The sequence below is a fragment of the Pimephales promelas genome, chromosome 7 (genome assembly GCF_988280905.1).
Source record: "Pimephales promelas chromosome 7, fPimPro1.hap1.1, whole genome shotgun sequence".
In the NCBI taxonomy this organism is placed as follows: Eukaryota; Metazoa; Chordata; class Actinopteri; order Cypriniformes; family Leuciscidae; genus Pimephales; species Pimephales promelas.
Window position 1 is genome coordinate 19,967,323 of NC_142775.1, and position 25,487 is coordinate 19,992,809.

General features: G+C 37.3%; 1 protein-coding gene across 15 annotated transcripts in view; it reads right to left on the reverse strand.

Annotated features, from left to right (window-relative positions):
• LOC148978330 (uncharacterized) overlaps positions 1-25,487 on the reverse strand; it is a 143,220-nt gene that overhangs the window by 108,313 nt on the left and 9,420 nt on the right. For 13 of the 15 annotated variants that reach the window (XR_016169279.1, XR_016169278.1, XR_016169276.1 and 10 more), the window contains exons 2-3: positions 8,516-8,719; positions 6,144-6,270 (exon numbers count right to left, since the gene is read on the reverse strand). The exons of 1 other annotated variant lie outside the window; for it this stretch is intronic. The gene's annotated coding sequence lies outside the window, so the exon portion shown is untranslated. The remainder of the gene's footprint in view (positions 1-6,143; positions 6,271-8,515; positions 8,720-25,487) is intronic. One more of the 15 variants, XM_089133189.1, reaches the window with a different exon arrangement.

Below are 25,487 nucleotides of genomic sequence, written 5' to 3' on the forward strand. Positions count from 1 at the left end.
AACACATACAAATTGAAGCAAAAGGAAAGACATGTAAATGTTGTGACATACAGAGAGGACTGCGAGTAAACAGAGGTAGGTGAAAATTGGGCAGGGTGGGGTAAAATCCCCTCAGGTAACAGAGGCAAAGATACCCCTCCCCTTTTTCGAAGATTCGCCCCCTTTTCAACAAGCTCGTCAAAATAGCGAATGCGCATTCGAAAAGCTGGCATAGATGTTTAGTGTTTGATTATTAACATAAAAGCCATATATAACAAGTTAACAACCATGGCCAGGAAACACAAAAGAGCCTCTATTACCTGGATGTTTACAGTTATTTACTTCTACAGAGAGTCCTTTCCTCCTGCTTTTCTCTGGACAATAGATGAAAATGGCCTTTTTAACATGTCAAGAGCAGCGGTGAGGATTTCCACTACTAAACTGCCGAGGGCTTGACCTGAGTCCAGGTTCCCTTTAGACTGCTGGGAGGTTGGATGGCATACTTGGTTAAGTTGTGGGAAGCCAGACCAAATTAACCCAGAAGTCGGGCCATCGGCCAAAGACTGCAGCTGCAGACAACAGGTGTCTCCATCAGGGTTATGTACCATTCAGAATTAAATTGAGAATGGCTTTTAAAGTCAATCACTGAATTTGAATTGAGCTAGCAAATAGTATGTAGAATTGCGTAGAATTAGAAAGTAAAATCGTAATAAATTGTAAGTGTGTATTTAACTAGGGCCAGCGATAGCTGGATGGATGGATAACAACTCTGAAGTGGAAATGGCTTTTTAAAAAAGACAAAATGTAGGGCAGGCCTCGGGACTTCATTGGGATTTAATTGTGATTGACAGTTTGTCTTTCTCTCGTGTCGAAAAACACTGTAGAAGAGATGTCATTGCAAGAGGAATGGGATGATATTTTAATGCCATGGTGTTTTTAATAGGAAAATACAAGCTTCAAATGTGGTTTGAGTTTCAGATAACAAATGTTTTTGACCCCATTTACACCTGTATTTAGAGCTGACCTCTTGAGATGGGATCACCTTAGACAGATGATAATACAATTGGTAAATGTCCATAAACCACTAGTTTGTTGTTCGCAATCTGTTAACCAAGAGTTGAAGGCAAACCATGGACAGCCTTAGCACCATAATAGTGCTTGTGGTTTGAACAACACAGCATGTACTCCATTAGGAAAAGATTTGACTCTTGTTAATAGGGATGTTTAGCAAGCTAGTGACCATGTATTTGACTAGGACTATTGTCATTGCAATTGTCTTATGATTGGCGTTACCAGTCAGGCCATCAACTTCATTAACACAAGAATTGATCAGCCATTTTCGTTTTGTAAGTGCAGTTTGTTGGGTATGGCTACAGCTTAATGTTAAACAGAATGACTCATCATGGGAAAGCATTCAAATAGAGCCTGTACTCCTTTGCTACTCCACATCTGCAGGTCATCGGAAGAAAGAATCGTCGGTGAGCTCTGAGATAAAAGATAAAGATGACAGAGCTCTTTAGTGCCCTGTTAAATAAGAAAAGAGAACAAGACGCCACTCATACTCACCAGGCCAGCTTCGTTTGCTTAATGGCACACAGCTTGACTAGGACCAGCTCCCCTAATAATGATCTAACAGTGCAACATGGCGAGAACTAAGATATGGAAAAATTGAAATTCATATAGGCAGGCTGAAAGCATCTCGGCATTGATCTAGCCTCAGCATGGGTAAAAAGCTGTGCTCCTTTAATCAGGGCAGGCCAGGAGCCTTTGGCTGCACAGAGGTCCCTCTCAAGATAAGCCTGTCCTACTGTACAGCTAGCTGAGATGAGGGGGAGAGAGAGAGTGAAGCCTGGGGGCCTGAGCATAGAGGAGAACCAGGACTGAATCTCAAATCAACTCATTATTCCCTACCTGCTGCACCTTTGTCGTGCATCTGTATTCAAGCATCATTGCAGGACCACAGTTACTTTTTTTTTTCTAACCAGGGGACAAATGTGATGTTCCCTTTGTTTTGGGCTAAAGGCATGGCACTAATATTATTTTTGTTGTCTATTCATTTATTAAAAATGCATGCAATGACTTGAATACAACACTTCTATGATTTTATTTTTGGGTGCAAGTCAAAATGTCAAGGTGATACAACTGTTCTGATATAATAATGAAAAAAAGCTTGGTATATACTTTGCAATTTGCATTGCACATTTGACATTTTCTTGAACTATTGATTGAAATGACATTTTAAATAGGAATGTAATGTTATGTAATGTAATGTTTTTCGAAAGCAACATGGATACAAAACATACATGTTTTATATTAGATTTTCTTAATTTTAATGAAATATCTTTTTTATTTAATGTCATTGACCCTTGTGCCCTTTTGACCAGTTTTTTTGTTAGTTTGGACTAATTGTTATTTCTTTTCTCCTTATGACCCTTACTATTTCTTTTTTTCTCCTCTGCGTGTGTGCAAATGAAGTTTTCACCCTGGCAATCACACCTTTAATTAAATTAAAACAAAAGGTGCTAAGGCTGTTGATTGTCGTGGCAGAGGACGAAGGAGTGGATGAGAGGGTTGCAGAATGCAATGAATATCAATGTGTGATGAATGACTGGGCTCCCCCAGCTGTCATCTAAATGAACGTGAATATTCAGCTCTTTCCCCTCCACTTAGCTTCCATTTAGCTCTGATGACATTTCATTAGCTTGTCCCATGGTGCTGTGAAACGATAAGTGATCCGCGGAAAGCTGTTTCGCCTCCATGTTTATCCTAAAACAATACTCATTCCGTTCTGCCATGCATTTCCTTTTCTTTCTTAGTTTTGGCATACGTACATCCTCATGACCAGCACTTATCAACGTTTGTATTATTTTGCTGAGTGTTTTAATTTGTATCGAATGGATTAGCAGAACAGGCATGTCCCTCTGGGACAGAGGGTTTTGTGTTTGCAACAGTACTTTGTAATATGTGTAATATTTTGGCATACATAGTTTCACTACACATGGGAAAAGGAGATTTTAGCCGCCAAGCTTTAATTGAAATCACACAAATCTGTGCAATGCTAGAAAACATTGTTGGACAAGCATCAGGACTTCAGACTGTGACAGAAAAAGCTGTAAATATGACAAAAAAAAAAAAAAATCTGCTGCAGTAATTGAAAAGTCACTTTGAAGGATTCTTGAAAAGCCAGTAGAGAAGATTCTCAAACTCGCTTGTGATATAGGGGTTTGATTCAGACACACTGAGTTAGTAAATCATTCAGAGCCATTACTAAGTTTACAACTTCATGACAAGCAAGGAGTTGTATATATTAGAGCTGTCAAGCAATTCATATTTTTTTAATCTAATCAACATGATGTGCCGATTAATTAACTGCACGTCAAATTTGACTGAGAAATAGATGCCCAAAAGATAGATCTAAAGTCATTATTATGTTAAAAGAGAGAACATCAAATAGACATTATAAAAAGTAGTTTTAGAAAGAAATATTTGAATATATTTACAGACCAGAGATGGTTTGGTTACCAACATTATTCAAAAGATCCTGTTTTATGTTCCGCAAAAGAAAAACAAAGTCATACAGGTTTGAAATGACAGGGTGAGTAAATAAGAAACTCAAACTGCCAGTAGGTGTCTGAAAATATCTAAACGAGTAAGTCATTCGATTCATTCAAACGACTGATTCATTCAGGAACGAAGTAAATGGCTCTCTTTATGAATGGACCATTAAATAATTGGTTTACCGATTGATTTGCTTTTAGAATGCGGATTCGTTCAGAAATGTGTTGCTCGGAGACGCACAACAGTTCTGCTCAGGCTTTACAGGATATATTTCTGGTGGCAAAATTGAGAAAATAACAAAACAGTAAATACTGTGCCTAAAATAGGCTATAGTACTTATTGACCTGTTGAATAACATCAATAGAGGGACTGCATTGACGTCACTTTCATCCTGACTGAGTGGCAAAAGATCTGCTGTGTGACTGGATTTCATAGGGGAAAATGCAACTAAAACTAACAATGTTATCAATTTAAACTAAATGTTGGACTCAATATAGTGTTCCTTACAACTGGAACTAAAGATCCAGTGATCCATGGATATTGACATGCAGCCAGCAATCATGTTGCCTGACATTTATGTTCGCCTGATTTCGAAACCGAGGAAATAAAAGCAAAATAGACCTAAACATAAAGTAAATTTGCATGTGAACGCTTTATATAGGTAGGTCTAAATCGAGGTGATCACTTATATCAGTGTTATATATAGCCTATATACATATATCATCATATCATCCAGCCCTAAAACTTTATATATATATATATATATATATATATATATATATATATATAGGTCAGTCAGTGTTTATTAAAAAAACATCTAATAATGCAGAATATGCAATGATAAATATTTAATTGATGAGTTGTTAATATATATATATATATATATATGAAGAGTTCAGATGCAAAAGCCTCTAAATGCCATTTGAAATTTTCTTCTTTAATGATGATTTTTATCAAACTTGTATATTTAAGTTCAGTAATTTCACTTAAATAACAATTAATAGGTAATTATCATTGCCATTTAAGTGAAATTACTGAACTTAGATATACAAGTTTGATAAAAATCATCATTAAAGAAGAAAATTTCAAATGGCATTTAGAGGCTTTTGCATCTGAACTCTTCATATATATATATATATATATATATATAACAATACCGTCACGCACATACCCTCTATATCCCATTTGTACTTGTGCTATTCGGGAAAAAAACAGCACCCGTCATATCATTTTCTGTAATGTACGAGACAAAAAATAATGCAGAGGCAATTTTGCCCTGCTTGAATCTTAGGTGCATTTTTTTCTAACTGCATTCTAGAGAGTAGTGCAGCTGTGACGTAAATTTGTAGGCCTAATCGGGAAGTTAGTAATTTATCACTTCCGGTTCCAATGGGTTTTCTTTTAATGAGTTTTTGGTTAAATGGCTAAATGGTCTGTGGTTAACACAAGCTCAAATTGCTTTTACTTTTTATTCTATGGCATAAATACATCAGTATTACCCCACTCGTGATTTTGTTTTTAAGCTGTTATGTGTCTTGAAAAGGTGACTAAAGATTAAACATCACTATGAACAGGTAAACTCAGTCCACTTTTACAGCCTTGTTAAGCTCTTATAAACTATTCTAACTAAAACTTTCTGGAAAGATGTTTTTTTAGATAAAAACTAAAAGAGAATTCAGAAGTTTATGAAATGAACATATAATGAAGGTGTGGGACCGTGGTGTAGTTCGTTTATCGTTTATAATCTTTTAGCTTTTTACTTCTGTTGACTGCATTTAGGTTCAAAACTAATACAAATTGTGTTCATTTGTGAAACAATCTTGATGGACAAAATGTGTTAATGTATCAAAACTTTTGTTGATCACATAGCTTGTTTTTTGCAATAATCCCAAATAATAATAATAATAATCATATATATATATATATATATATATATATATATATATATTATTTTAATATATTATTTGGAAGTAAGACTGTAGGTGTGTGACACTATTTTTTGTTTTTTGTTTTTAGTCTGGCACATGTAGATATGGTGGTATGCTTATCTTATCTTAGTCAAGGTGGTACGCTTGAAAGAGCAGTGAACTGTCTTCTTTCTCTCTCCATTTGCCTTCACCTTCTCTTAGCCTATCCGCTCCACCACACCAATGTCAACACATCCTCTTCATGTCAAGACAGATTGGTGCATTATCCCGATGCTAAGCCTTGCATTTCAATCATTGCTCTCCCATTCCTTCGCCACATATTGATTTTGATAAAAAAAACAACTTGCTAATCCAAATAAACAACATGTCAGTGAGCCATTCATGCTAACAGAAATATTAGCACAGCATGATCCCCTGGCTGGGCTAGCCCAGGGTCTACCAGAGCTCCTGACCTGGCAGGGGGTTGCAATGGAGGGTGGGGGCAGTTGTGTGTGTGGGGGTGGGTGGGAGGTGTGGGAGTGCTTTTGCATGAACATCAAACCAGCAGTAGCAGCAGATTCCACTTCATTAATGCATATAATTCAATGACTGTCAAATTCGCACATACATTTCTTGGCAGATTTTTCTTTTAAAGGGATAGTTCACTTTGAAATTAACTTTTAATATGTTTTAGCTTACCTCAAGGGCATCCAAGATATAGGTGTCTCTGTTTCCACAGTATTTCCAATTTAGTTATTTTTCGGGTCAAACCGTTGTTGTCTGTCAGTCATATAATGCAGGTTTATGGGGTCCATCCGGGGTTCACCTCAAAGAGCATGCACAGAGAAGTCAAAATTAAACATGATTTAATGACTTGTAAATGTAAGTACACATTGATGGACTAAGACACGAAACGAACAGTTTGTGTGAGAAAACTAACAGTATTTATATCATTTTTAACTTGTGTCACCACAGCCACGTCCAACTGATCTGACGGCATGGGCGCTTTAGTCTGCGCATGAGCCGGAAGTGATCGCTTGCGTGTGTACGTCACTCATTGTTTACACAGAGATTTCGGAAATTTTACATTTTACTAAACATATTTAGATATATCGAATATTTGTATTTCTATTCTACACACATGGGTCAAAAGTGACCATATAGGAACCTTTGATATTTATAAATTGTATATATTTACTGCAGAAAACTATTCACGTGCCACACATTTCACAATTCAACACGGCTGTTTTTGTATATTTCATGCATGTACGTTTTATTTTTTATTTATTTTTTGTCACAGAAAATATTTGATAATTTGTGAGAGACATCTAGAATATAGCCTAATATTTGAACGTTTGGGCTAAGGTTACCTTGAAATTCGTTACTATTGCAAAAGAGAAACATGTCCAATACTATAATACTATAATATGGTTGACATATTCTATTTTATCTAATGTCAGCTAGGTCAAGAAAATAAAAGTTGCAATAGAAAGTTATATATACAAGCATATTGTCGCTGTTGGGCATAAACCTTGTACCTCCATATTAATTTTTATTGGTGGTCATAAATCAATGCCATCGGTCACATAAGCCGTCGTGTGGTGGCGTTTTGGTGCACTATGGCTGCTGTCGCATCATCCGGGTGGATGCTGCACATTGGTGGTGGGGAGATCCCCCTACAGTCGCACTACACTATACTGTTCAATTTCAGTGTTATCGGTTATATGTGTGTTATGTGTGACAAAGTGGCCAATAAACATATTTCCAGTGTTACAGTAAATGTGTTGATCTAATAAACTGTGACATTGGTTATTTTAACAAAAAGTTCTCTTTATTCTTTTGTTTTATCACGCTTGCATAGATGGGTCATTTTTAGACCCATGTGTGTAAACTTGGTGTATTAACACAAAACCTAGGAAATATTCAAATGTGAATTTGTGATAATTGAAAACAAGATATTTTGAATATTCATAAATCATTAAATTTATAGATCATGAAATATTAAATGCTCAACGTGTTTTCAAAAAGGTGAAACAATAAAATGGCAAGCCATGCATGAAATAACATAGGGAATGATTACGGGTCTTTTTAGACCCATGTTATGCATTAGAAGGGGTATCAGCTTGTGAATCAAAGGGTTAATTGGTTTGTTCACCCAAAAATGAAAATGATGTCATTAATGACTCACCATCATGTTGTTCCAAGCCCACAAGACCTCTGTTTATCTAGTTTAAGATATTTTAGATTTAGTCTGAGAGCTTTCTGTCCCTCCTTTGAAAATGTATACACGGTAAACTGTCCTTGTCCAGAAAGGAAATAAAGACATAATCAAAGTAGTCCATGTGACATCAGTGGGTTAGTTAGAATGTCCGAAAGCATCAAAAATACATTTTGGTCCAGAAATAACAAAAACTACGACTTTATTCAGCATTGTATTCTCTTCCAGTTCTGTTGTCAATCCGTTTTGATGTGATGACGTAAGACGCTGCTGACTTGTATCTGGTGGGTCTGTGTATTCAGGTTCAAATAAATATGGCTAAGCAAAAAAATCCAAGTCTTCCTCTGTGTCGAAATCGTTAGAAATGTTTGCGAAGATTGTTTTGTTTACAGCGTGTGTCTCACTTAGACTGTGAACGAAGCTCAGGCGCACTGATAACACGTCAGCAGCGTCTTATGTCACCAGCGTCACTGAACACGGATTGACAACAGAACCGGAAGACAAAACAATGCTGAATAAAGTCATAGTTCTTGTTATTTTTGGACCAAAATTAAAAATACTTCTAACTAACCCACTGATGTCACATGATGATGTCTCTATTTCAATTCTAGACAAGGACAGTATACTGTGTATACATTCTCAATGGAGGGACAGAAAACACTCGGACTATATCTAAAATATCTTAAACTGTGTTACGAAGATGAACAGAGGTCTTACGGGCTGGGAACGACATTAGGGTGAGTCATTTTTCATTTTTGGGTGAACTAACCCTTTAATTTTAAGTGTAGGCCTCTCCCACCTCCTCCCACAGGCCCTTAGCTGCCCCAGTGACCCCTGGGCAAGTTCCACTCACTGCTGCAGGGGAGCGTGTCAGCTTGGGGGCCATCTCGATCACCCCAGCATGCCATGGGGCAGGCAAGGCTCTGCACAGCATGGGAAAGAGAGCGTCCGTGCCGTTTTTAAGGTCATGCTAATTGCCACACTCCTCCGTCGTGCCGTCACTTAGTGGCGGAGGCTGCATTCAGAGCATGGTGCAGGTGTTGGGTGCCCTTTAAACCTTTAATTAAATATCACTGTAAAAGGTTAATGCAGAAAGCCAGGTATTACAGCCTGCAATGAGCGTGTAACAGTAACAGTCTATGCGAGTCTGATAGCGTGTGAAGGATTGGCCTTTTTATTTTTTTATTTTTGACGGTTATTTTTTTATCAAACGAAACAATAAGACGAGACAGAATAACACCACTATTTTGTGACATCTGGCAGCATTATTTTAATCTAATGAGAAAACCCCCTATTTGAATAAACTGTTGCCTGCACAATTAAATATAATATTCCAGCATAAACGTGTGAACGGGAGCATCTGTATGATTTAGATCAAACATTTTTGCTGCTATATAAAGAACAATTGTCACCTTTTGATAATATAATCAGGATTTTGTGTGACCCTTTATAATGGGATCCATCTGCCAGTGGCTTACAATAATACAAGCAAGGTAAAAAAAAAAAAAAAAAAGAAATACAAATTTAATGCCACTTCTTTCACTGGGCTGACTTAATAATTGCATAATTAAAACGTGACAAAAAATAATGCCAAACAATTACGAATTACTAAACCTTCACAAGGACCGAATTGCAGACTAAGGAAAGAGAGAAACGAAAACACTGTATGTGAATGAGGAATGATTTGGAAATGTCGCCAACAAATCTGAAATTTTTAGATTCCACCCAGCCGCAAATCAATAGACTCAATGTTGCACACTGTGGAAATATTTGGATATATTAGGAAAATATGTCTCTGCCCGAATTCTGAGCTGTGATATGAGACTTTATAAATATTTGCAGAGGAAATTTTACAGTGTCTGTTATTCAGCCTATTGAGGAGTGCACAGCTGTGATGGAAGAGCATGTATGATTGGTATGACACTAGGTTACAACACACAATTAACGTAAATAACCCTAATTAACAGCCTTTTTCTGAAATATAGAAATGCTGCCAAAAAAAAAAAAAAATCCTAATGTCAAATCCACTCGATAAACCTGCAGTACTTTCAATAAAAACATTTGTTTTTCAATAAATTAAAATTATTTACAGGGATAGTTCATCAAAATATTAAAATTCGTCATTCAGTGTCTCAAACTTTAAGGACTTTTTTTGGAACATAAAAGACATTTTGAAATATTATGTCATTTATTTTGTCCATCCAATGAAAGTCAATGGAGTCAAATGTTGATTCTGGCTTTATAACATTCTTGAAAATATTTAAATTTTTCACACGGCATGAAGGTAAGTAATTACAATATTTGGGTGAGCTATCCCTTTAAATGGTAGCTTTTTCAAATCATGATCTAAATATTAAGATATTAATTATGCTAATTAAGTTATTTAGCCTGTAAATTAAATCCATCAGTCAAATTTTTTTTATCTCATTATTATCACTTACCTTAATAGTCTCTTTCTAAAGGCACATTATGAGCATCTTATTGTACAGTAGTGTATTCAGTATGCATCGAGTGTCTGGAGGCGTCAGCCATTTTCATATGGTATTTTCATACCATATTTCAGCAAGGCAGAATAATCTCACTTAACATAAGAACGGTCCTTCTCTCTGGTGCGCTGCATTGCCCCCTGCTGTGGTTTTGTTGTTTCTAGTTTTGTTAAATAATTAATTCTTCCTCACAATTCCTTCCATAATCTATAGCTCACCATAATCAGGAGTAACAGTGCCACGGCCTTATCCACCCTGCCATGACAATAAAAATAAGGACTTTGTGTGAACAAACATCTATGGTATTGAGAATTAAAAATGTTAGTTTTATAAACGTTTTCATTGCAAAAAAAAAAAAAAAAAAAAAAAACATCTTAGTTTTTGAGATCTCTATTGTGGCTCCTGATTTTTCAAGATTCTTTTGTGGCCCTCCAGATCAGGGCATGAAGAGCTAAGTAATTCAATTCTCTTACCATCCACCTCCCAGCCCAACCTCCGGACCACAGCTTCTCTCAATCTCTTGTTTTCTTTTCAAGCCTGTATTTGCCTTCTCCCTCTCTCCCTCTTTCTCTATCTCTATCTGGGCTGAGCTGCCTCCCCGTGGTGAGGGTTGAATCCAGGGGCCACCTGCAGCAGCCGCCGCTAGCGCAGCCAGACGCCGTCGGCCCCCTTTGATATCTGTGCGGCAGCCACATTTACGCCCGCGCACCAGCCGCAAAAACCACCAGCTAATGTGGGATATCAAACAACAGTCGCCTTCTCTTTCTTGCCCGTTTTTTTGTCTGTCCCTCTCTCCCTTCAGCCTTCATTCTCTCTTTTTCCCCTCTCGTTTTCCGGGGGTTTGAATTTGGAGTATGTTTAAGCCGCCACACCAGCCGGGCTCAGGCCCTTTCAGTGGCACAGCTTGGGCTCCCCGTCTGGCCCATGGCCTCTGTGGCCGCCTCTATATTACACTGGCTTTTGTTAGTGGCGGCCCAGCCAAAGAGAACCAGCCATAGGCCGCCATTTTCACCACCACCTGAGAGGAGATGAGAAACGGGGGCAACACACACTCGCACACAATGAAAAGAGCCGCATTTTTCAAGTGAGCTCCTCAGGGAAGCAAAAGTGAAGATGAAAAGAGAGTAAGGAGGGACAGAGAACAAAACGGAAGAAAAAAAATTACTTTTATAAATACACGTCTGACCGATTGTCGACATTGGTGCGCAATATTAAAAAGAAATTCTGACTATTGCAACATGTTACCCCAGTGAGTGACAGCCTGAGGCTATGTTTCCCCCATATGTTAAGGTATAAGTAATGTAATGTTAAGTAAGTGTTAAGTAATTGTCTGAATTGAGAGGAAATATTGTTCAGTCACATCTGACAACGTTTATACTTTTCAGACCAAGGAAGCCATGTTCACGGAGGGATACTAGCAGGCACCCCAAGAAGACAGGGATAATTAAAAGAATTGACTAAAAGGATGCAATGAATATCCCTGCACAGCATCAGGTTGAAGCCCACAAAAGTCTAATCTAAAGAGCTTCATATCAATTTACTTGAACAGTTGAATGTATATCAACTGTCTCTGTGGTTAATTTCTGTTTGTGATGTATATGTGCGCAGAGTTATCCAACCATTATTGGCAAAACCTTACAAAGCCACCTGATGCTAATAAAATATAGTTTCTAAAATGTTCTTGAATACAGCTTTACCGATTCATTTCAATGACAACTGGGGGAAAAAAAAACACTACCAGGGTCCTCGACAATTGACAAACGTGTGGGCAAGCCCCTCGGTCTTTTACACGTAAACAAAAACATACACGCTAAAAATAAACAATGAAGAAGCGATGTGTGTGTGCAAACACCTACTTACAAAGACGCTAACACACCAGAGCAAATGTACACGCACACCTGAGGAACATGTGGTGCTAAACTTAAGCTAATTAAGTGACAGACAATTGCACACAGGGGAGAAATTCCTAGGAATCACTATCAACAACTGGATCAACATGGCAGGGAAGAGAAGGTGTTTATTAGCCAGTTGTTCTTACTTTTCTTCGTACTAAGGTGTCAAAATGACTCATTGTTTCTGCGATCTCGGGTGTCATTGCAAACTGTCATGAAGAACATTTCTATTAGATCCAGGGACAGTTTATGTGGAGCTGCTGGGCTATGAAGAATAAAAATGAAAATAAAAATGAAAATGAGTTTAAAGACATAATTCTTTATTATCTCACTCCAAAATGAAAATTCTATCATTTACTCGCTCTCGTGTCATTCGTAACCTCTAACCTGTATCACTTTATTTTTTTGATGAAACACAAAAGAAGATATTTTTTAGGAATTTAATTTTGGTTAACAATGACATAGAAAAAAAAAACATTCGTCAAAATATCATATTTTGTGTTCAAACTGGTTTAGAATGATTTAGAATGGGGACATTTTTGCTAATCTAGAACTAGCTGACAGTGGGACTAAACATCTTATAAGTTGATAATATAAATACACATTTATTTATTGTCTGTTTAGAAGACTACTTTGGAAATGGTGCTGTTACTGTCGAAATTAGTCAAACACTTTAGAAATATACTTCAAGAAATATAATTACAAGACCCGTGATAGGCGATGCTAACGGCTAACATTCCAATGCCGACCGGCAGCATGAGCAAGTTGTCAAACTGATAAAAAGATATATATGTAACACGCAACATAAAAGTATAATTAAATGTCAACCCGCTCAACAAAAAGTCAGCCGTGCCCGTGTCAGCGTCGGTTTTCAGTCCCAGATCTCCCTAAACCTTCATCCAACGGTCAATGGTGGACCCTATATTTATCCTACTCAGAGTCTGACGTTATTTATTTATTTATTTATTTTTTTATCTCTGCTCTTTCCTCTACATACTACTCTTTCATCCAAACTTTACAGTAGGGGCAAGCAGGGGCCGCTTGCTGCTGTCGTATATATTTTTATCCGTTGCTTTAGCCATTGCTGGTCTGATGCTACTTAGCTAGCTGCCTGCCATAGACTGTCTGTCAGCTGCTTGCTCTCGCAAGGAGGGGGGCAGGGTCAGGTGCGGTTGGGTTGGGTTGGAGACGAGAGTGCAAGGCGGAGTTTCAAGTGGAGCTGTGATTGGATGAGAGCAGTTGACCAATGTAAGATGTCCTGCCGGACAGCTTACATTAGTCAACTTCTCTGCGGCTGTACAGCCAATAGAGTGAATGGATTTTTTTCATTCTTTTTTCTATTCATATGGTTAGGATTGTACTATATAACCATAAACAGCATATAAACGAGGATATTAATAATGAACAATCTTTGAAATCGCATAACCTAGCTTTAACGTAACTTGGGGGGCAAGAAAGTAGACAATAATTCTGTCAAAAGGGATATTAAACTGACATCGTCCACTGTTATCACCAGAGATTTTCGGAGGTATCAAGATAATAAATGCTTGTCATATCTGTTCAGAGCTGAAAACGTCTAATGAAAGCGCCCACCTTTGCCTCTAAAACATCTATCATAAACAATAAATGTTAATTCTCCTGCTATCTACCAGATAGATTACAGATAGATGCAGATCCATTGTGCTACACAGGAGGAGATTGGAACGCTCTGTGGTTATGGCTCTAATGGCTAGTCGTTAGTAATGCTCAATGATTGTCGTTAGGAAAACTCGTGGCTGAGCGTGGAAAAGCATATTACAATACACACCAGGCTGGATGAAATACCGAATAAGGCATGAATGTCTCACAAAGGAACTTCATGTTTTATCAATGTTTTATAGATGATAAAGTCTTTGATGGATATGGCAGGAGGGCCACTGTCTTGCCAATTTTAGATCCAACCCTAATTAACACACCTGAACCAGATCATCAAGGTCTCACATACTAATAACAAAGCCACTTGAACGCAAGCCTCCAAGGTTAGCAGAAAAAAAAAGTGTAGCGCCTACTAATGCTGCAGTATGCAAGGAAGGAGACCAGAGACATTTTTTAATGGATGTCAATGGAGGAGAGGCTTCACTATGCTGAATAAAATACTTTTGTGGGAAATCAGCCTTTCATTTTTACTGACAATTACTGACAATTACTGACAATTGAGCAATGATTCAGTCTACGGCACTTCTCATTCATGTGTAGGTGTCCACAAACAGACAACTCAAAATTCAATGACGTCAAGGCTGTAATGGGATTGGTTATCAAGGCACACGTGATTCAATGTTAGAGCCAGGGACCCTTGCATCTCCCAATAATAGGACCATATTTACTGAACCTCCCAGGCAGGTGTTGAGGCAAGTTGGAGCTAAAGTCTAAATCCACCAGGACTGACGTCGGACACCCCTGTTAGAGAAGGAACAATAAAGAGCCCTCTCCGAGTGCCGTGTTCCAGTCACTTCACCTTGAACAAGAATTCTATTATGTTGTCTTTTGTTGTAGACTATCTACAAAAGCTGTGAAAACCTGTCTCACTAAAAGCCCATTTTTTAAGACATGACCATGGATAAATGGATTCTGTTGTAAGAAATTGTGTAAAAGGTTGTAGATTACAGTGTTTAAGACTGGCACACTTGATATTTAACAATCGTATTTTGGTTCTAGATGTTGTCAATGTCTTTTCAGAAAATTTGCAATGAGAGGATTAAAGTTTATGTTAATAAGATCCAATTACTTGAGCAACCATTCTTTCATTTGTTCTCAAACCTGAGATGCATCTGTGCAATATTTCCTGTCATTGCTTAACAATAGAGTGGTCTATATAGCTTAACTAAACAAAGTAGGCTAGAACTAAAGAGCATACAGCAGTTTAGAGCATGTGAGTTTTTCCTTGGGTCTGCAAAGGTTAAACTCAAGTGGCTGGTAACAACTCTATTATGTGGTAAGTCTCTCATTGGCAAACAGAAGCGTTGCATGTAAAACTGCAGTGGAGGCCTGTCCCTGGAGACCTCTGCACAGCAGGTTAACCTGTCAGTGCTTTTTTAAGGCCTGATTGCTAAGCCCCCTGTAGCTTGAGGTAAACTGACAATTTTCCATCAGCAGGGAGGTTGGCGTTATTAGTGATAGGGTGAAAAAAGTAAATTCGAACGCAAAGGTATTGTTCCCTCCGATGGAGGATTAACATATGGTTCAGTCTGTTATCTTGATGCTAAGAAACACACGAGTCTGGCTAATGAAAAGACATTTAGAAAACTGAATGAATGAGTAGATTTTAAAGAACAAAACATGGTAAAAATGTTAGCAATTAATGTATTCAGGTTAAGGTCATTTAAGGATTATGAAATCAACTGAATTACATAGAAATCATCATTGACTAAATGGCTAACATATCTAAGCTTATTGTAACTGCTTGTATTTACAAAATATTTGAAACAATGGAAGATCAACCTGCATATATATATATATATACACACACACACACTCATCCATAAGTCATTATGGGAGATGCTGACCCTAATAAGAAGACGTTGAGACTGGAGGATGGGGGTAGATTCCTGACAGCATGGGAGCCATTTAATCTAGCCCCTGATTAACTCATCGTCTGTCCACTTGTCCTAGAGACATGTGCTAACATGTCATAATCGTCATAATTCTCATCAGCCACCACTTGCTCCCCTGCTTCCTGATTAGGATCCTTTTCCCAGAAGTCCCCTGGTTAAAGCTTAATAATTCCCCTTAGCCTCACCCCAGCGTACCGTGGGCCCTTCAATTAAATACAGAATATCTAACACACGCAAACTGACTCGGGATGGACCCTACCTCCAGCTATACGCCATGCTGACAACCTGCACTGTTCTTCAGTTTGCAGCAATTAGTCCCCTCTTATCAAACCCCTGGCACAGAGTGTGCTCTCCAAATATGCTTGCTTGTTTTATTTTGTGAAGTGCCACCACAGTGCATTGTGGACGGGGAGGAGGGATTTGTGCTCCACGAATTCGGCATTAAAAACACAGCTTGTTGCTCACTCCACCTTCAAATAGCTTTCCTCCCTTTTTTATGTGCTTTTTTTTTTGTACGAGAGGACAATATCTGTCAGGAGTGCCACTCTTTTAACGCAATTCCCTCTCTTCGACATCATTGTGAACAGCTGTCAACAGTGTTTCCCATTTATTTGTCGAGTGCTAGAAGGATAGGGGCCCAGCAGAATCCCCTAGTTCGTCAGCAAGCCCACCGGGGACCGTCTTCACTCAGACTTCCCACACGAGCTATACACGAGGTGGGAAGTAAATGCACTCGTTTCCCTTCCAGCTAGGCGCTGTTTACTTTTCAACACCTCCTTTGAGGGCCGCATCCCAGAGACCAGACAGCCAAGAGACAGGAGGGATGTCACTACACAACACCAATTTGTGGAGTAGTGCGTTTGGCTCTCCGTGTTTATGAAGCCATCCTGTGCCTCACAAGCGCTCATGTGATGATGAGATGTGCCGCCTCAAATAAGAATGCCTCTGTCAGGATGAGCAAGCCGACCATGTCCTTCTCACCATAAATATGACTGCCAGGAGTTTGGGGATGTGCAGCTTTCTCATTGCCACTTGTGATTTGTCAAGAAATCAATATACTCATCATCACTGTGGCTGCCTGAGAGTAGTGAAATAATGTATGTCAGGTGCAGAAATGAAGCAGAGAGGAGCATGAATGTGGTTGACATATAGGAAAGTGGGAGTATTAGGATGACACCTGTGCATAAGATCACAAATGACATCACTGAGTGTGTGTATGAATCATCCAAACCAGCCTCTACTGATGTTATCAGGGCCTTAAAGGGACAATTAAGCCCAAAAATGAATAAATCTGTCCAAACAACATTGGAACCGATTGATTGAACCATTGTGTATCTATATGAACACACACACACACACACACACACACACACACACACACACACACACACACACACACACACACATATATATATATATATATATTATGCGTGCATAAATTATATAAACAAACATTTATATGTTAGATGAGATTAATTGTGATCAATCGATTTGACAGCCCTAATATATATATATATATATATATATAATCATAAATATATATATAAATTCTTTTGAAATAACACGTCCAAATGCATTGCCTTTGTTTGAGATGAGGTCACAAGGGAATTATTAGGTTCAGAACTGTCATTACAATATGTATTTGCACACATAAATTTAAATCTGCTCCATTCATTCAAATCACCATCACTTTGGGCATTAGCTTAGGTTAGCGTCTATTGTTGTTCTAGACATTGACATGTCAGGTGCTACCTGACTAGCCACTGATGAGCTCACTGACCATGATCGCCGAGACTGTCAGGGGACCCTGGACCTCCAGCATGGAAACTTGACGTTCAGAGTCAATCAAATTAGCTCCTTCCAGTCCACTAGCCTGAGCAATGAACAGCCTTCCCAAACCCAATAGCTTGGAGCTGACGACATCGACGGAGCGATCGCGTATGCACCTCATGGGGCACGACATTGATAAATATGGAGGACATGAGCAATACTATTTGAAGAGTCTTCATAGAAAAAGTCAGAGATATGCTTTCTCTCTCAGTGCCATGAGCATTGTTTTGAAGCGAAAGTATCAAATTGGACTAATATTTGCTTGAGACAGAGATGTTTTTGTAGTATTCAGAGAGCTCCACGGGCGCACGGCCTCCTCATGTGACGACCAGACAGTGAAAATAAAAAAAGGATCGGTTCTACAACTTACGGCACATGAATCCATTCCGCACAGACTGCTACTGTTTTGATGTTCATCTTCAACTGTTCCTGGTGTTTTAATAACCTGTGGAGGGCCACTTGTTAACGCTTGATGTGGGCAAAGTCAAAAACTTGTAAGATATTAGATATGCACAGGAATATCAAACCAAATCCCAGGTTTTTTTGCTTTCACATTGCTTTTAAGATTTAGTCAAAGGTGCTCAATGAGGACGAAAGAGACAGCTGGGAAGAAGCTTATCTGCGAGACGTAAGGAGGGTATCTGTGCACTCCTTGATATTTTGAAAAGAGCCATCAACACTCATTTCTGTCAGCTTGTGTGTAAATTCTCCTGAATGGCGTTTGCTTGCTCTAAGTATCGTTATACGCAAGAATAACAGCAGGAGATACACGCGGGGCGTCTCAGATACAGCTTATCGAAAGTACAAGTTTTCTGAAGACTTTGACTGTCTTCATTAACCGATTGAAGTAAGTGCTAAAACAAATAGATTTTGACTTAAAATGCATATTTTCCTCTTAGTTTCTCGTGTTTTTGAGCTTACCGTTATCGAGTTTTTTTTATTTATTTATTTTTTTTTTTGTGAAAACAGCCAGTTGAGTCCAATTACCTTTCCCTCTTTAAAACTGATTAAAAGAATGCTGAAATAAACAGGTAATTCCAAACCTTATGCTGGTTTCCATGACAAATGCAACATAAAGGTGGAGAACATGATGGGTTCTGTTCCATTAAGTCATTAAGTCCTTATAAAGCCAAACTCTGAGAGCATCTTTAGCCCTGCTGCTGCCCTCAGGCAGAGAGCCGGTGTGTTTGAAGATCAAAGTCGTAGAGGTGTGACTCTAGGTTATATGTGCAGGGAAATTGAAAATTTCCCTAAACTGGAGGGGTCTGCATGAAAAGAAAGTAGGCCACAGCCAAGTAATAGTTTTCAAAAACACAGGAGTTTTGTCATGACAACTCTCTCTGAGTATTGGGCATAGTAATGGATATTACTATGGTGATATGTTTGGTCTTAGTGGAATAGATCTATTACGCTGTTTCTGCTGCTGCTACGGGGTAAGTATGGGATTTGCTACTGCCAAACAAACAACACGCTGCTGTGAGCAAGTAAGACATGCTGCTGTAAATATAGCATACACAATTTACCAATAGCAGATCTATACAGGTGGAGCTGGGGAAGGTGGAGGGTTTCTGAACACTTGCTGCACTGCTACAACATACTGACCAGTGGTGGAAAGAGTACTGAAAAAACATACTCAAGTAAAAGTACCATTACATTAAAAAAAATGTAGTGTGAGTAGAGTAAAAAGTACTTGTCCAAAAAACTACTTGAGTAAGAGTAAAAAAGTAGCTTATTTAAAAGTACTCAAGAGTAGTGAGTAGTGAGTACTGAGGTGCGGATTCTAACCCTTATAATAAACACTGTGCACTACAATTTATAAATTAAAAAAATGCACATACTGGAATTCACATTATATTTTGTTCTTTGTAAGAAAGATTGAAGGATATCTATCATCCATCTTTTTAAAATGCATCAAATCAGTACACTCATCACCATTTAAATCATATTATTTTGGGGGAAAAGCATTTAAAATTAGGGGAAAAGCCACTGGGCCTGAGCATGCTATTGTTGCACATAAAAATATCAATATTCATAACTGTGCAAAGAATTCAAAAACCTTTAGAAACTCATATGATAGTTCAGCATCACACACCAAGAGATGGGTTAAATAAAATACAAAAATACCCATTTCTCTCCAAAACGGTACCAATGTTAGTGTTTTGATAAATGAGAATCACTAATATTACCATATTACCTCAACTAATGCACTGAAAAAGGCTAAGATAGTGAGCTAACACTAATTACACACTTTTATTCCATGCTATTAAATATGTTACAATTTAAACGTAAATGCATTGTTCTAGAAGGGTGGCATCATCCCTTACATTTAACACAGCTACATTTACACAAATTGTAATGCTGATAATGTAAGGAAAATTGTGCATTAAATAGGCTAGGGAAGTTATATCCAGGAAACTTTTACAAAAGAAACAAACACACTTTGTCTCTGAAGTCTCAGCGAAGCTAAACAGCAGCACACACAAAAAAAAGTTCAACATGAAAAATATCTTTGCTCAAGTGCACTTGCCAAATGAAGACGGGTCATATAATGGATCAATCAAAAAACGCTGTTTATTAACGAGCTGTGCTAATTTCTTATTAAGTAATGCAGTTCAAGTTAACGGCATGTGCACTGATTCTGAATCTGTCGGCATGACGAGCGCGATAAGCGGCAGTGCACAGAGGTTGACGCGCGTCTCTCTATTTGTGAAGTAAATGGGAGCGGGAATTCACCGCATTATGAACTCGTCTCGCAATTCCCCCAACCTCAGACCAAATGTTGGGCCATGTAGACAGGCCAGCCTTTATAAATATCATATTAAGCAGAAATGTGAAATTTACCTTAGCATATTAGAGGAAGACGCTGTCGCTGATATCTGGATTGAATTGGTGCGTGATAAATGCACTTCCACAGCAGTCACCACGAGTAACAACAGGAATAGGCGGTTAAAGTTTTCTATGCTTAATTTGAATTGATGACATGACAGTCACGAGACCGATTACTCGATCCAATCACGTTGATGGATAAAAATAAAATTAAAACAAGTAACGAGTAACGACCACAAACAGAAGGAAAATAGCGGAGAAAAAGTACTGATACATCACTTAAAATGTACTCAAGTAAAAGTAAAATTACACAATTTTAAACTTACTCAAAAAAGTACAATTTCTGAAAAAAAACTACTTAATTACAGTAACGTGAGATTTGTAATTCGTTACTTTACACCCATGATACTGACCAAGTACTACTGATACAGCAGAAAGCAATCATCTGTGTGCTATATTGAATGATATGACAGCAAGCAGATTAAGTTAAAGGGTTAGTTCACGTCATTAATTGACACGAGAACTGAACAAGAAGTAGTAGAATAAGAACGCAATTCTCGCGCATGCGTCGTAAAAATCTCTTAAACTCTCGTCTCAGGCCCAGAAGGAAGAAAAGGAATAGTCGAATAAAGTTGTTATTTTTGTTTTATTTCCGCACAAAAAGTATTCTCGTCGCTTGATAAACTTATAGTTGAGCCACTGTAGTCACATGGAATATTTAAACATTTTTTTCGATGGCTTTCTGGGCAGTCAAGTTTCAATCCCTTAGGAGCCTATAGCAGTGATCCACCTCTCAAATTTAATCAAAAATATCTTCATTTGTGTTCCGAAGATGAACGAAGGTCTTGCGGGGTTTGGTACAGCATGGGGGTGAGTAATTAATGACTTAATTTTCATTTTTGGGTGAACTAACCCTTTAAGGTCATATCAGCCTGCGCCATCTAGAGTTTCCTGACATAACTTTGTATTTGCACCTTAGCAAGGTTTTTAGGGCTGAATACTGCAAAGTGCACCTTCTGAACTGAGTTTTAGTGAGTAACTGGCTTAAACCATTATCAATTAGTGACTTAAATCTGACGTCCATCTCTAGGTGTGTGAACCGGTTCGTCCAAATCACCTACAGTAAAAAAAAGCTAAACAACAATCTACTCATAAGCGGTTAACCTTTATACAATAATTACTGAAATTGTTTTACTGAATATTCTGAATGTGAACTTTCAAGAGAGCCTTTACCCAGCCATATATACTATAATAATAGTATACTGGAATATCAAAATTATTTAGATCTGGGAAAACATTGTGACTCATGCAAAAGAAGTACAATGTTTATGGTGTGTGCTGTAGCATGAATGTACTTAATTCACACGCAACACACTTGTGTGACTCTCTAACAAAATGACTCCCATGAGTGAAAAACACTCATTCAAAGTGATTGTATATAAAGGGAAAGTGTTTAGCAGGGGAGGTTTTCAATGGCTCGGTCATGTTTGTCCTGAATAGGAGGTGCCAGCTTGGGTTTCCTCCAGGAATTAGGCTTTTTGTTTGTGTCTATAGGCCAGAAGTGACAGCTATTCCTGCTTGCTCAAAGTAAGCTTATACATTTGTCATGAGAAAGGCTGTGTCTACGTCCACCTCTCATGACATGAAAGTCTCAGTTCTGATACAGGAAGCTCAACTGTAGACTTCCACATAAACATACTATAATAGAGGAGTGGTATACAACAGCCAGGGAGACAGAAACGCCTGAGCTGCGCTTTGAGTAAAATGACATACCGTGTGATCCCAACGTAATGTCTTAATTCAATTTATTATGTGATATTTGTTTTTGGATTCCTCACAACCCCATCTAGAAACATGATAAATTTGCCACATTAAAGGACAAATCAGAGACTATTTACTGATAATTATTCCAGCTGACATTGTATATACATTTCCCTACCACAGCAATAATAGGCTACACTGACTGAAATAAATAATTTGCCACACACCTGTTTCTGGGTCTAATAAATGAGTTCAGATCATGTATTTTGACCAGATCATGTGTTTTGACCATTTACAATGTATAGTGGTAAAACAAATTATATATGGAACATATATATATATATATATTTTTTTTTTTTTTTATATATATATTTTTGGTGTGGGTTATAGATATTACGCATGCAGTTTCTTTACAGATTTATCCTCACTAATGTCTGTTTTTTTGCAGAACACAGTTTAACATTATAAAGTAGCTCATAAGGAGCACAAACTCATACGGCACATTTCCCCAAACATCTCATCTTTGTACGTACAACGACAGTAAATAGGCATATTTGCCTATATAATGTGCATTTAACTGGCCATAGCTATAACTGGCAATATATGCTTTAACAGTTTCTTTCTCACGTTATCAGAGACAAATGTTCACAAAAGTATGCATTTGCATTATTGTAAAGCCAATACTCACTATATTCCAGAATAAAATAATGTTTTTTTGTTAAAATAATCGCCTTTAAAACGATACTGCGACGTTTCATGACACATGACAGGCCTGAATGAGTAATAGACAATACGTTAGTCTACTTAATATCCAGAGCTAAATTATTTGAATCGAGGTATGATATGTCTTATTAAAACACCGGTTTTGTTAGATATATATTGTTAATGTTAACAAACGAGATTTTAGTGTTTTATAAACGAGCTCAGGCCACTTTCTTTTTTTATTCATCCTGTTTTTATCTTCTTTGTTCTCCGTATAACAGGTTGCATAATTGCAGTTATTACAACCCTTTAAACCATCTATGAGCTATAACCGTCTATCAATATGCTGATATAGTGGACAACTATTACAGTGTGGAATCAGTAGTGACCATTATAATCTGATTTAAACCCTGACATTCCGAAGACATTAGTTATTTATTTTTGCATAGGCTATTCAGTAATGTCAGGATTTATTCACCAATATGTAGCCCATCAGCTTTATGTGTGATTTCTAGTGAAATTTGAGCATTTCGCTTTTGAGCATTTTATCTTTTGAACCGAGGCTAGAAAAATCTCCAACTCCATTACACTGGGGAAAATATGTGTTTTTAAAGTTATTTTTGCTGTTTTATTTATTCGCCGCAAAGGAAATATTTAATTGGATGTTTGCATATTTTAAAGAAACAAAATGTGTCAATGCCTTTTCCCTAATAAAACTATTTTTATTGTTTTTTTCTCTCATGTCTGCTGTTTTAAACTCAAATGTGAGTCAAAGGAAATTTAACCAAATCACTGTAACATGTTCCCTCTTTTTTTGCGTGTAGCTTACACCTGACCAAGAGCCCCAGAATAATGAAATATTTTTTGTTTATTTGTCTGTAAATTCGTTATGAAAAATTATTAAATTCTATTTAATCATAATTTTAGGTGGTCCAAATTCCATCAATATTTAAGTAAAATGATTAGCAAATATACTATCCTAGTGATGAATATTTGCTGAGGACCTCAATTAGAAACCTGTGTCGGATTACTGCAGGTCACATGGTTACATGGGCTTTCAGTTAGGCCTAAGTGTTTTTTGTTTGTTTGTTTTTTTTCTTATCACTCTTTAACCCGGTTTTAAATTGTAGCATTTAATGTGGATATTTGTGTTTGTTAACCATCTATTATCGCAAAGCACTTTTTCTCACATTCTCTCATAAAATGACTCTTCACTTAACAGATAACTAATTAATATTTACATAAGTTATGTTATTAGTTCGGTGAATACACTGACAAAACTGTTACGCTTACGTCAATCACTCATTCGATGCAGGCTGGCACTGTTTTTTTTAACAAAAAGAACGAAAGACTGTGCGATTTCCGTTAATTTAAACAATATTAATATAAATAAAATGAATACCAAACATAAAACCTGCATTGATAATTTGTTTATATTCATTTCATCTGAGATTTACAGACACATGCTGTTAACAAAAGTACGTCCGACCTGGCTATTCTGTCTCTTTCCTGACTCAAAGAGAAAGCTGCTGTTTCATCAGCATTATAATGTTTATGAAGAATGATTCTAGTTCAATAGCAATCTGTAAGACTGTAACACAAAACACATATATATTTTTAACCCACCGAAATACATGAAGAAAAAAACAACAACAATAGGCTATAGCCTATGTATCTAAACGATCAAAATATGAATACAGAATTAACGGGCTAATCATTTACAATTAATTTCACTTCACAAAAACAGATTAGATAGGTAGATGTACAATACGGCGAAATAATATGATACCAAAATATCTCTTAATTGGTGATCTGTTTTGGAATTCTTTTTTTTCAAATTAATTAAAAATAGAATGATATAGGTTGGGAAAACAATCTGCCAGTTCACTGAGAGAGAGAGAGAGAGAGAGAGAGAGAGAGAGAGAGAGAGAGAGAGAGAGAGAGAGAGAGAGAGAGAGAGAGAGAGAGAGAGAGAGAGAGAGAAAGTGTGTGTGTGGGGGGGTGGGGGTGGAGAGGGGGAAAGACATTGCGCATATACATCTGCGCATATTTCTGTAGGTTTGGATGAAACCGGATGGAAAATGAAGGTAGCCATTGCTCTAAGCATTGATAGTGAGGTTTTTTCCACCGCCTATGAACAATTACAGCTCTTAATGGTTAACATTTTGGTGCTAATTCGTACATTTTGGAACTTTTCTTTTAATAATTATATAGTGTATATTTATTTTACAACTATTTTATTGTGTCCCTGAAATGTAAATTATGATATTTTGGTAAAAAAATACAAGTTGATGTTATCCAGTGTTTTGTTTTTAGGGGGGCCCAATCCCTCAGTCTGTTAAATGGTAAGCTCCGCTGTATGAGCTCTATGAGTGGGAGTTGGCAGCACTCACCAGTGTCATAAATCAAAAAAAAAAAAAAAAAAAAAAAAGAAGAAGAAAAGTAGTTTAAACCATAACATAAATGCATTTATTCAAGCACACAATAAAAAACTGCATCAAATTATGCTTTGTACTTTATTGTTATTAGCCTATTATAGCCTAAAGGTCTGCCTAATTAGTAGCCTATTATTAGGCCTAATAGTTTCATTTTTACATGCATTCAGACGCGTTGTTTTGTTTGTTTCGATTGTTGCATTTCAGTGTTTAAAATGGCCTATAAAATAAGTATTTGAATTGATTTTTTTATTTCTTATTTTTCAGAAGAAATTCACAAACATTAGTCCTACGTGTCTGTTT